Source organism: Hypanus sabinus, chromosome 12 (genome assembly GCF_030144855.1).
Source record: "Hypanus sabinus isolate sHypSab1 chromosome 12, sHypSab1.hap1, whole genome shotgun sequence".
Classification (NCBI taxonomy): domain Eukaryota; kingdom Metazoa; phylum Chordata; class Chondrichthyes; order Myliobatiformes; family Dasyatidae; genus Hypanus; species Hypanus sabinus.
Genome location: NC_082717.1, coordinates 110,873,461 through 110,887,598, shown reverse-complemented (window position 1 = coordinate 110,887,598; position 14,138 = coordinate 110,873,461). Strand labels below are relative to the sequence as shown.

The window sequence follows — 14,138 nt, the reverse complement described above, 5'->3', positions numbered from 1 at the left end:
GCTGCTCTTGAGCCTGAACATACTTCAGATGTTTGTAGCTTCTGCCCGATGAGAGAGGGGGAGAAGAGAGAACGGCCGGGTTAGCTCAGATCTTTGATTATGCTGAGGCAATGAGATGTACATCATCCGGAAAGCGATATGCTGAAATTACACTCTGTAAAGTGCTGCTTTAGAAACAAGTACTGGCCATCTGCCTTTACACATTGGTAGAAATGTCATTTTTATAATGTTGCTATGAAGTACCTAAAGGCATTTCGCGATTAAATATTAAGTAGTTTTTGTTGGATTCCTTCCTGGCAGCCTGGTTCATGGCTGTAGGTCAGAACACATACACCCAGCTACTGTGAAAAACTTTCTTCTGCATGGCCTCCATACAAATCATTTCAAAACCAACAAGCATCCAGATAGTACATGGGAGAAGCAATTCTGCATTCTGTCAAAGCTTTCCCTTTGAATTAGCGTCATGTGCTGATGTGATGAAATGTCTACATAATGGAGGGTCTGGGTCCAAAACATCGATTGCTTATTCCCCTCCACAGATGCTGCCTGACCTGCTGAGATCCACCATCATTTTGTGTGTGTTACTTGGATTTCCAGCATTAGCTGAATTTCCTGTGTTTTAAGTTTTTCACTTTACCTAAGTACAAATGGCAATAATAAACCAATTGAGCATTAGCAAATTCAAAATATCGTGATGCAGTTCCCGTTACCGAGAAAATGCAGTGCAGGTAGACAATAAGCTGCAACAGCCATATGGAGGGAGACTGCGGTCAGAAGTTTATTATTGTGATTTTCATTCAATAGTCAATTGAAGCTGGTTTTAAGCTTGGTGGCACATGCTTTTTGTCTTCTTGATGTTAACAGAGAACATCCAGGGTGGAAGAACTCTTTCACTTTGTTAGGCAGTGGCAATTGTAGACAGTCCTGAGTGGTGTGACTGGTTTTCGTGATGAACTGTGTCCACAATTCTGTCCGGCTGCTAATCTCTTACTGCATCAGACCTTGGAATCAAGCATCCAATATGACATAGAAAATGGGAACAATGTGGCCTGACCAGCTGAGTGGAACTGGGGCTTCAATGTTGGGGATGTGAGTCTGAGAGAGGATGCTAACACCAGTGTTTTCTGTGGATTGGAGGCTTTTACAAAGGGAAAATACTTGGTATTTTAGGTTTATACTTCTAACTAGTCTGAGGCTCAAAAGTATGTACGAGGATAGAGATTTGTACTTCCCAATAGCCATTAAGTTTTGAGCTTTGCTTGGGAACTAGGTCTTCCAGCACCCCTTCCTCAAACAGCTAACAGTCATGCATCATGTTGAATGTGACAATGAATTTCATTATTAATGTCTATCTTTGTTGAGGGATAGCTTCAGAGATACTGCAGGTGGCTCACATTTTGCAGTCTGGAGGGATTTTTTATTGTTGGACAGTGACTTTGTACCATAGGGGACATGTTGGTAGAGAACTGTTGTTTTGTGTATATAATTTCAAGTATCTTACAGACAGACAGATATACTTTATTGATCCTGAGGGAAATTGGGCTTCGTTACAGCCGCACCAACCAAGAATAGTGAAGAAATATAGCAATATAAAACCATAAATAATTAAATAATAATAAGTTAATCATGCCAAGTGGAAATAAGTCCAGAACCAGCCTGTTGGCTCAGGGTGTCTGACACTCTGAGGGAGGAGTTGTAAATTTTGATGGCCACAGGCAGGAATGACTTCCTATGACGCTCAGTGTTACATCTTGGTGGAATAAGTCTCTGGCTGAATGTACTCCCGTGCCTAACCAGTACATTATGGAGTGGATGGGAGACATTGTCCAAGATGGCATGCAACTTGGACAGCATCCTCTTTTCAGACACCACCGTCAGAGAGTCCAGTTCCACCCCCACAACATCACTGACCTTACGAATGAGTTTGTTGATTCTGTTGGTGTCTGCTAACCTCAGCCTGCCACCCCAGCACACAACAGCAAACATGATAGCACTGGCTACCACAGACTCGTAGAACATCCTTAGCATCGTAGACATGCTAAATTACTAGCATGTCTTTGGAATATCAGGCTAGTAAAACAGTCACTATTCTTGAAATGAAAATTAGCAGTATTTAGAGATTGAAAATATTGAAAATTGAAAAAAAATTGAAAATATAACAATTGATTATCACTATAAGTAGCATCTATACTGACTAGAATATTTTGTGTAAAGGCCATTTAATTGTGTAACAATGGTACTTGCCCTCAACATTTTGGGCATTCAGATTAATAATACAAATATAAAATTGCAAAAGCAACAGAGGCGTTTTAATACATTAGGGTTACTTAATTTCACTAGTGGGAGAATTGTGAACATGAGGAAGGTGATCCAGAATAAGGGGATTGTGATTTAAAACTGTTGTGAAAAAGTTCCTTCTCTCAGAGGGCAGTGAATCTTGGGAATTCTCTGCCCTGAGTCGGTGAAGACCAGATTAATGGCTCTGTCTTTCTAGGAAGACGATGGATGCGCCCGGATTAGGACTCAGTTGGGTGTCGAACAGCGTTGGATGTGGCTGAATAAGCCGATTCTTGAGCGGCAGTCCTTGGCACAGCTGCTGCACACCAAGGCTGATGGCTGTGGCTGGGGCTGGGTAGTTCTTTCTCTCTCTTCTGTCCAACCACTGTCGAGTTCATTTTTCCTCTGCATTGGTAAGGCCTGTACATACAGCCTGTCGCCAGGTGCAGCAATTTGCAGCTGTCTCTTCCCAAGTGTCCACCCTGATATCAGCAGACTTCAGGTCACATTTACAAACGTCCCTGTAACGCAGCGGTGGGTGCCCTATGGGCCGGGACCCTGAGGCGAGTTTTCCGTGTAGGATGTCCTTGGGGATGTGGCCAAGCCAGCGCAGTCATCGCTGTACGAGAAGGACATGCATGCTTGGCATGCTGGCCTGGTCCAGGACGTCCCTGTTTGGCACGCGGTTTTTCCAGGAAATGCCCAGGATCCGACGCAAGCACCGAAGGTGGAAGCTGTTGAGGCAGTGCTCTTGGTGTGCGTAGGTTGTCCAATTCTCGCTGCCGTAGAGAAGAGTACTCAGTACGCAGGCTCTGTACACTGCAATCTTGGTGGCTGGGATGAGCTTGCTTTTCCACACTCTCTCTGACAGCTTGGCCATAGCAGTAGCAGCTTTCCCTGTTGAGTTCTGGACCGAGGGACAGGTTGCTGGAGACTGTCGGTCCTAGGGAGGTGAATCCTCCTACCGCTTGCAGGGTGTGGTCGCCGATGCTGATGCTGGGGGCTTCGCTGACATCCTGGCCCATGATCTCTGTCTTCTTCAGACTAATGGTGAGGCCAAACTCTTGGCAAGCATGTGCCAGGGAACTGACTAGCCTCTGGAGACCAGACTGTGTGTGTGACGTCAGGGTGGCATCATCAGGACCTGACGCTCTTTGGTCTTTGCTCTGAGGCGTGCAAGGTTGAAGAGCTTGCCCTCGGGCCTAGTGTGTCGGTACACTCCGTCATCAGATGTCCTGAAAGTGTACAACAGCACGAGGGAGAAGAAGGTCCCAAAGAGCGTTAGGGGAAGGACGCAACCCTGCTTCACTCTGCTTTGGATGGGGAAGGGCTCTGAGGATGATCCTCTGAGAATTGTACTGTCCCCTGCATGCCGTCATGGAAAGAGGCTATGAGATTCAGTAGCTTTGATGGGCATCCAATATTTTTTTATTGATTTTTTAATGCATTTCTACAAACCAACTACAAAGATAAAAAAAAACAACAGCAAAATGAGAATTAATACAGTGCAAAATAAACATATCCAAAGTATAATTCATAACAATAAGGAAACAGCACCCAGAATAAAATCATATAAAGTTAGTATCCTTCCCTCCCTCCTACTAAGAAACTCCAGGCCAACCATTACAATATGTTTAAAAAAAATAAAGAGAGCATTCAACCCCCCCAAAACTGTAAATATCATTTTAAAAAAAGAATAATAATGCCTACTATGAAAACTATAATGTAATTTCCATCAAAAAGAAATCATAAAACTTACAGAGGGGAAAAAAAAGCTGAAAGTAAGGGATTTAAAAAATATAAGCTTAATCTAAAGAGGAGTTATGAAAATAATCAAGAAAAGGTCCCCCACACCTTTTGAAATTTTATGTCCGAGTTGAGAAGTGAGTAATGAATTTTTTCAAGATCTAAACAGGACATAATCTCATTAAGCCATTGAGCATGAGTGGGTGGGGCATCTGATCTTCTTCAGGAGTGCAAAGAGGGCTCTTCTGCTAACCAGGTCAAAAGCCTTAGTCAGATCGATAAAGGCAATGTACAAAGGCTGTCTCTGTTCCCGGTTCTTCTCCTGTAGCTGCCTGAGTGAGAAGATCATGTCGATGGTGGATCTCTCTGCTCTGAAGCCACACTGGGACTCAGGGTAGATGTGTTCTGCCAGTGTCTGCAGTCGCTTCAGAACGACTCGGGCAAACACCTTGCCAATGGTGTTGAGCAGGAATATGCCTCTGTAATTATTACAGTAGTCTTCCTTATTCTTGAATAATGTGATGATGAGACCAGATTATTATGTTATTTAAAATAGAAATAGATAAATATTCGAAATAGATGTAGGAGTTGAGGATTATGGAGAACTAGCTCAGAAGAGTGTACCTGGCTGAGTATTGAAGACCTGTACTGACCAACTGGCTCTGGCAGTGTGTGGTACTCACCTCCTTCGAGCAGGCTTCAATCGTACCAGTGCCCAAGAACAGTGTCGTAACCTGCCTCAATGACTATCACCCAGTGGCACTTACAACCACAGTGATTAAGTGTCTTGACAGGCAGGTGTTGAAGCTCCCGTCTGAATGGTGACTTGGATCCGCTCCAATTCTCCTACTGAGGGACCAGGTCTACTGAAGATGCTACCTCACTGGCTCTTCGCACCACTCTGGAACATCTGTACAGCAAAGATGCATACATCAGGATGCTCTTTATCAATTACAGCACCATCATCCTCTCAAAACTAATCAATAACCTCTGAGACCTGGACCTCAATACCTCCTTGTGCAATTCAATCCTGGATTTCCTCACTTGTGACTCCAGTCAGTTCAGATTGGCAAAAACATCTCCTCTACAACCTCCTACAATCACAGGAGCACCACAGGGATGTGTACCGCCCCCTGCTCTACTCGCTTTATACCTACAACTGTGTAGCTACGTACAGCTCCAACAACAATACAAATTTGCTTTTGACACCACTGTATCAAAGGGGGTGATGAATCAGAATACAGGAGGGAGATTGAAAATATAGCTGAGTGGTGTAATAACAACAAACTCTCACTCAATGTCAATAAGACCAAGGAACTGATAGTAGACTTCAGGAGAGGGAAACTAGAGGTCCATGAGCCAGTAATCATTGGAGGAAAAAAGGTGGAGAGGGTCAGTAGCTTTAAATTCCTGGGTGTCACTCTCTCAGAGGACTTGTACTGGACCCATTATTAAATATTATTGCAAAGAAAGCATGACAGTGCATCTACTTCCTCAGGAGTCTGTGGAGGTTCAGCATGTCATTGTAAACCTTGGCAAACCTCTATAGATGTGCAGTGGAAAGTGTGCTGACTGGCTGCATGACAACAAAGGCCCACCAATGCCTTTGAGCAAAAAATCCTACAAAGGGTAGTGGATTTGGCGCAGTACATCATGGGTAAAACTCCCCCAACCACTGAGCACATCTACATGAAATGTTGCCACAGAAAAGCAGCATCTTTCATCAAAGAACCTCACCACCAGGCAATGCACTTTTCTTCCTGTTGCCATCAGGTAGAAGGTACAGGAGCCTCAGGACTTGCACCACCAGGCTCAAGAAGTTACTATCCCTCAACCATCACCTCTTTGACAAAAGAGGATAGGTATATTCATTTATGGACTCTGTTATATTGTTGTTTCAAACTCTTAACTATTGCAGTTTATTTATATTGACATTTGCGCAATTGCTTAAAGTTTATAGTTCCTGATGTTTACAGTTACTGTTTTATATATTTGCTAAATATGCCCACAGAGAAAGAATCTCAGGACTGTATGTGGTGACATGTATGTACTCTGATAATAAATTTTACTTTGAACTTTGAAAAGAAATTATAAACATATGAAAAGTCAGGGCAGGCTTCTTGCATTAGGAATAACTATTCACTTCACATTGATGTGTGATATTATTGCTAACTAATGATAATTTAAAATTATGTAAATGTGTTTGTACACAGAGCATGTACTTGATACTGAAAAGAACTAAAAGTGCAGATAACATTTTGGATTAAGTGAAAAAAATTTAATACTCCATGCTTGCATACTTTGTGAATTCTAGGTTTAATTTCTTCAACAAACTACAATTCACTTTTTAAAACTCTCTTTAAATTATGAAGTAAATGGTAAATATTATAGTAATGCTATTCAAAATATACGGCATACACTGTCCCTACTGCAAAAAATGAAGTGGTTTGAAATTGGCTTTCACACCATCCTTCGTTTTCTGGGTCCCAGAGAAATCTGGTAGCAATCTGTGGAATTAAAGTAAAATTTGTTAGAATGGCATATGCAATCATTTCAAACATGCAATACTGCATTCTGAATTAAACACAAAAAATAGAATTAAGAGCACAAGAAGAGAACACATTGAACATTGACTCTACTTGTTCTTTGAAGAACAACTCACTTGTTCAATTTCCCTCCCATCGTCAACCACCACCACCAACAAGCCTTGCATTTTTTGTATTAAAATTTTATCTGATTCCTTTTCAATTTCACAATTAATTTTGCATCTCTCTCTCTTTCAGTTAGTTCATTCCAGGTAATAATTTCTCACTCTATAAAATCTTTATCCTTGCACCACCCCTAGACTTCTTGCTTGAACTTCAAATCCATCCTCACTTACTTAATCTGTCCACTCAACTGAACAGCTTCTTCATACTTACCTGGTTAGTTTTACACATCTCTACCAATCTTCACTAACCTTGTGCACTCTAAGCAGAACTCCCTAGATTTTCTTGTCTGTCCTAATAACTGATATCCCTTAACCGTAGAACCACTCTAGAAACTTTTTTCTGCAAGTTCCCTTGGTCCTTCATGTTATTTCTGTTGTGATCACATCAAGGATCAATATTGAATGTTCTGGCCTGAACTACACATCTGTAAGGAGTCCATGATTTCATGTGTTTTACCAATCACTTTTGCAACCTAGCCACCTTGAAGGATCTGAGCACATACACAGCCAGGTTTCTCTCCTGCTGACAGCCTTTACTTTTGAGGTCCTTCCTTGTGCTTTCTACCAAAATGTATCATTTCACACTCACCAACATTAAATTTCATTTACCAATCTACCTGCTTGAATTCTGCAGTCTAATATTTTTCAGTTCCCACACATGCATTTTTGCTATTTTCAAATATAGTAATTTGCTCTGCATACTGGTATCCTAATCATCAACTCAAATCAAAACATAGCAACTTGATTTTGAGGAAAACCATGTCTAACCTCTTTTCAGTACTCAGTCCTGAGCCTTAGCTCTTCAGGTACAGATCCAGGCATTTTTTTCAAAATGTGGTGTCAAATCCAGAACACACTAAACAAACATGATCAGCCGATTTAAAATAAGTATTCAAATAAATAAGCATGGTTAAGTATTAAGATTAATACCTACTCTTAAATCTTATTTTTTTAAATTCTGCCATGAAAACTTCAGCAACTAGTTTATATCATTCAGGTGCCAATTCTTTTGCCTTAGAATTTATGTCATCAGAAAGGGAAAGAGTCTTAAAGTGTATACTATCAAGGTCTTATTTCTTAGTTTGTCCTTTTAGGGAAAAAGATATAAAAATGAATATTGGCTTTTCTCAATTCTAAACATGTTTTGTTCCTTGACGAATAAAATTTAGAGCAATTTTACTTTCTTTCAATCAGAGCAAAAATTAAGCATTTTCCTCACAATGCATTTTTTAATGGTTGGCAGAGGAAGTGTGACATTTGTTGCCAATAACAGCAGCTAAACAAGCTGTAACTAATCAAACCTCCACTGCCTTTCTCAAATGCATTGTCATCAGATAAATTTTACAAACCCAGATGGCTGTCACTTCGACTACTTAATTTTTCTCCATTTTGGCAAACTGGTGCCCCAGAAACATTAATTCATGTGAAATTTGTTCCTTCTATCTCTACACAATCCCACATCCCATTGGTGCTTGTTAATCCCTATTGAAGTAAATTTTAATGTACTGGGAGATAAAATGTCTGAACAGATTTGATGGGCCTAATGGCTGCCAAGCCTATATCTTGTGGTGTCTAAATTCCTTCATTAGCTCTGCAATTTTGCCAGCCATAGAGCTAAGCGAGCTCGGCATTCATCACTCTTTTTCCAACACCAGTAGTTGTAACATCCACATTACTGGCATTGGAATCATTTTCCTCTTCTGCCATTCTCATACATTTGTAAATTGCAAAGGGAGGCCAGCATGAAGCCAAGTCCCAAAAGATTGAGGCTTGTGGTCATAACTATCCTATAATCATCATGCAACCAGAAGTTCCTAGATCATATCCTAATTCTTCCAACACACACAAAATGCTGGTGGAACGCAGCAGGCCAGGCAGCATCTATAGGAAGAAGCACTGGAGGGAGGAAATAACTAAATCAGGGATGGGGTAAGAAGGGGAGGAGGGGCATTAATGGAAGTTAGATAAATCAATGTTCATGCCATCAGGTTGAAAGCTACCCAGACGAAATATAAGGTGTTGTTCCTCCAACCTGAGTGTGGCTTCATCTTGACAGTAGAGGAGGCCATGGATAGACGTATCAGAATGGGAATGGGACGTGGAATTAAAATGTGTGACCACTGGGAGATCCTGCTTTCTCTGGCGGACAGAGCGTAGGAGATCCAGCAGCATAGGGCAGCCATTGTTGCACCCAAGCTAACACAGAATTCCATGTCAGATCCTGTTTGAAAACTGTGAAATAGATATGGGCAAATTCATGGGTGTGATTCTCAAAGTTAGAAGGTGACTTTTGAATAATTTCAAACCAGGCAATATTGATGTTTCTGGTTTGAACAGAAAAGGGATGGATTACCAACATGATTTCAGGTTTAGCAATGCTTGTTATTCAGAAGGCTGCTAAGAGGGTTAAGCAACAAAAATATGTTGGTAATTATTGTTCCCCGAATTGTTGCAGCAATTCAAATCAACTAACAACAAATGCAATTGATTGTTATTGCAAATTAAATTCAGGAATACCAGTTTTAGCATGAAGCTATTCATGGCATTTCCTAACTGCTCTCAGGATGGAATGGCACATGCTGGAGAGCCCTTTTATTTTAGAATATTTAATCAAATTAAATTTAATCAAGGGATTTATATCCCTTTTCATCAATCCCTAGTATTAAAATCTGCTTTATTTCAATTCATTAACAATGTTTCTTTTAATTATCTAAACATACAATGATTAAGTGTAAGTTCTTAATAGCTAGACCACCATTAGTTTCAAAGTATCCTTTATTTATGTAATCAATGCAAACACATGAAAAGTGGTTATGAGACAATACCTTTAACCAACTTTCCCCTGACTGGAAGAGAGGTTTTTGAAAATGCATGGCTGTAATTTTGTTGAAGTTTCATTCTGGGCTATAACTATTCTTGGTGTAGATGTGAAATATGAGGTGTGATTGCAAGATGTCTTTTTGCAGAATTAAGGCAGAACCCTCAGCAGCATTTAACTATGCAGTATAACTCTCAGCCATTCAATAGACAATAGGTGCAGAAGTAGACCATTCGGCCCTTCGAACCTGCACCGCCATTCTGAAATCATGGCTGATCATCTACTATCAATACCCGGTTCCTGCCTTGTCCCCATATCCCTTGATTCCCCTATCCATAAGATACCTACCTAGCTCCTTCTTGAAAGCATCCAGAGAATTGGCCTCCACTGCTTTCCGAGGCAGTGCATTCCAGACCCCCACAACTCTTTGGGAGAAGAAGTTTTTCCTTAACTCTGTCCTAAATGACCTACCCCTTATTCTCAAACCATGCCCTCTGGTACTGAGACTCTCCCAGCATCTGGAACATATTTCCTGCCTCTATCTTGTCCAATCCCTTAATAATCTTATATGTTTCAAACAGATCCCCTCTCAATCTCCTTAATTCCAGCGTGTACAAGCCCAGTCTCTCTAACCTCTCTGCGTAAGACAGTCCAGACATCCCAGGAATTAACCTTGTGAATCTACGCTGTGCTTCCTCTCCAGCCGGGATATCCTTCCTTAACTCTGGAGACCAAAACTGTACACAATACTCCAGGTGTGGTCTCACCAGGGCCCTGTACAAATGCAAAAGGATTTCCTTGCTCTTGTACTCAATTCCCTTTGTAATGAAGGCCAACATTCCATTAGCCTTCTTCACTGCCTGCTGCACTTGCTCATTCACCTTCAGTGACTGATGAACAAGGACTCCTAGATCTCTTTGTATTTCTCCCTTACCTAACTCTACACCGTTCAGATAATAATCTGCCTTCCTGTTCTTACTCCCAAAGTGGATAACCTCACACTTATTCACATTAAACGTCATCTGCCAGGTATCTGCCCACTCACTCAGCCTATCCAAGTCACCCTGAATTCTCCTAACATCCTCATCACATGTCACACTGCCACCCAGCTTAGTATCATCAGCAAACTTGCTGATGCTATTCTCAATGCCTTCATCTAAATCGTTGATGTAAATCGTAAACAGCTGTGGTCCCAATACCAAGCCCTGTGGCACCCCACTAGTCACCACCTGCCATTCTGAGAAACACCCGTTCACCGTTACCCTTTGCTTTCTATCTGCCAACCAGTTTTCTATCCATGTCAATATCTTCCTCCCAATGCCATGAGCTCTGATTTTACCCTCCAATCTCCTATGTGGGACCTTATCAAATGCCTTCTGAAAATCGAGGTACACTACATCCACTGGATCTCCCTTGTCTAACTTCCTGGTTACATCCTCGAAAAACTCCAATAGATTAGTCAAGCATGATTTGCCCTTGGTAAATCCATGCTGGCTTGGCCCAATCCTATCGCTGCTATCTAGATATGCCACTATTTCATCTTTAATAATGGACTCTAGCATCTTCCCCACTACTGATGTTAGGCTGACAGGATGATAGTTCTCTGTTTTCTCCCTCCATCCTTTCTTAAAAAGTGGGATAAAATTAGCCATTCTCCAATCCTCAGAAACTGATCATGAATCTAAGGAACATTGGAAAATGATTACCAATGCATCAGCATTTTCCAGAGCCACCTCCTTTAGTACACTAGGTTGCAGTCCATCTGGACCTGGGGATTTGTCAGCCTTCAGTCTCATCAGTCAACTCATCACCGTTTCCTTCCTAATGTCAATCTGTTTCATTTCCTCTGTTACGCTATGTCCTTGGCCCATCCATACATCTGGGAGATTGCTTGTGTCTTCCCTAGTGAAGACAGACCTAAAGTACTTATTAAATTCTTCTGCCATTTCTCTGTTTCCCTTAACAATTTCACCCAATTCATTCTTCAAGGAGCCAACATTGTTCTTAACTATCTTCTTTCTCTTCACATACCTAAAAAAGCTTTTGCTATCCTCCTTTATATTCCTGGTTAGCTTGAGTTCGTACCTCACTTTTTCTCCCTGTATTGCCTTTTTAGTTAAGTTCTGTTGTTCCTTAAAAATTTCCCAATCATCTGTCCTCCCACTCACCTTAGCTCTGTCATACTTCCTTTTTTTTAATGCTATGCAATCTCTGACTTCCTTTGTCAACCACTGTGGCCCCTTTCCCCCCTCTGAATCCTTCCTTCTCCGGGGGATGAACTGATTTTGCACCTTGTGCATTATTCCCAAGAATACCTGCCATTGCTGTTCCACTGTCTTTTCTGCTAGGATATCCGTACAGTTAACTTTGGCCAGCTCCACCCTCATGGCTCCATAGTTTCCTTTGTTCAACTGCAACACTGACACCTCCTATCTGCCCTTATCCTTCTCAAATTGCAGATAAAAACTTATCATATTATAGTCTCTATCTCCTAATGGCTCCTTTACTTCAAGATTGCTTATCAAATCCTGTTCAATACACAACACTAAATCCAGAATAGCCTTGTCCCTGGTCGGCTCTCGTACAAGCTGTTCCAAGAATGCATCCCGTAGGCACTCTACAAACTCCCTATCCTGGGGTCCAGCACCAACCTGATTCTCCCAGTTCACTTGCATGTTGAAATCCCCCATAACTACTGCGACATTACCTTTGCCACATGCCAATGTTAACTCCCTATTCAACTTGCACCCAATATCCATGCTACTGTTTGGTGGCCTGTAGACAACACCCATTAGGGTCTTTTTGCCCTTACTGTTCCTCAGTTCTATCCACACAGACTCTACTTCTCCTGATCCTATGTCCCCCCTTGCAAAGGACTGAATCTCATTCCTCACCAATAGGGCCACCCCACCCCCTCTGCTCACATTTCTGTCCCTACGATAGCACGTTCCTCTAAATTTTAGTTCCTCTAAATTGCTGCACGAAAACACATGTATAACATTTCAAATGACTAAAACCATGAAGTGCTACCATACTTGATCAGTTTCAAACTAAGGATCCCTGGCATGAAAGATTTGCCTTTGAGGTTTTCCTGACATATGACAGTGATACTAAACCTGAATTTGATTTAGATACCAGGGGAATCAAGAGTATGGGGGTATGGGGTTAGGGCTAGAAAGTGGTGTGGAGTAAATGGCTGAGCAAGCAAGGGGACCAAACATCTGAGCAACAGCTTACTTTCCAACGCGGTAAATCAGATTTGATAAACCTCACATTTTTCTTTTCAAAACTATTCTATGGTTTACTTTTCCTCCAAAAGTTCATCTACCCCTCTTGCAACTGCAGCAAAATCAAATTTCTTATCTGGAGCCATTTTACAGGTATCAGCTGTTTTTGTTTAACCAAATGAGATTTCCCTATCAAAGGTTCTTTGAAAACGTCGTCATCTTCTTTCAATTCACTTGTCAGTGTGTACAACTTGAAAGATGGTGTCATGTAGCCTTTCCTTTAAGATCTTGTGAAACTGTATTCAGAAAGAACGTTGTTGGTAATTAGATTATCCAGCATTATATCTTGCCTATTATTTAATTTTATTTAGAGATGCTGAATGGGACAGGCTCTTCAAGCCGTGCCGCCAGTCGCCTTTTAACCCCCAGCCTAATCTCAAGACAATTTACAATCACCGATTAACCTACTCACTGGTATGTCTTTGGAAAGTAGGAAGAAACCGGAGAACTTGGGGGAAATCCACACATTCCACAAGGAGGATGTTCAGACTCCTTCCAGACGACATTGGAATTGAAGTCCGAACTCCAACTCCCCCCACCCCCAAGCTGTAACAGCATCGTTCAAACCTTAATGCGACCATGATGCCCCAATATGCATTTATTATTCACTTTATTACACTTTGGTTACTGAAAATGGCTAATAATTGAGAGTTCTATAGAAAATGCGTGAATATATGCAGAATTGCATTCAATTTAAGACAATGCAAAGATTATTTGCAGTTGATTATTTGTAACAAGCCAAATTTGCTACTGACAAGAACAAATAATATTTGTGTGTCTAGAGTGATTAACAGGGATATTCTACCTACAGTATCTTTTAAATTCACAGTATATTATCTGTAGAATGGAAACAGTTAAGTTGACTGTCTTGTAAATGAAAAAAATCTGAACAACATGTGGAAGGCATGAAGTGAGGTGTAGAGGTTTTGCTGGCTGCTCGCTGTGCAGAACCTACTTTCTCCTTGGCATCACATGGGCTGCAAACAGCCATCAGCTGCCGATTAAGCCTTAAGATGGCTGTGGATCAAGAGGTGTGACCCATGGACCAATGCTGCGGGGATAGAAGCCAGGGCCTGATCAACCCTGGCTGGGTCACCTGTGAGAGATGTATCTGATGTTTAATGACCTGAAACACCCAATGACCTCAGTGATGTGTCCTAGTGCGCCTGAGGATGTATCTCAGCATCAAATCAATATAAAGACTGTTTTCTCCTTGTATATGAGAGAGAGAGAGAGAGAGAGATATGGGGGAATGAGTGGAGTTCACTCTATGTGAATTTAAAGCACAAATCTAAACGAA

The 14,138-nt window shown here is 41.3% G+C and overlaps 1 pseudogene; it reads right to left on the bottom strand.

The window, feature by feature from the left end:
• Positions 1-6,419: 6,419 nt before the first annotated feature.
• On the bottom strand, positions 6,420-13,829 carry LOC132402426 (dynein light chain Tctex-type protein 2-like; annotated as a pseudogene).
• Positions 13,830-14,138: the final 309 nt, after the last annotated feature.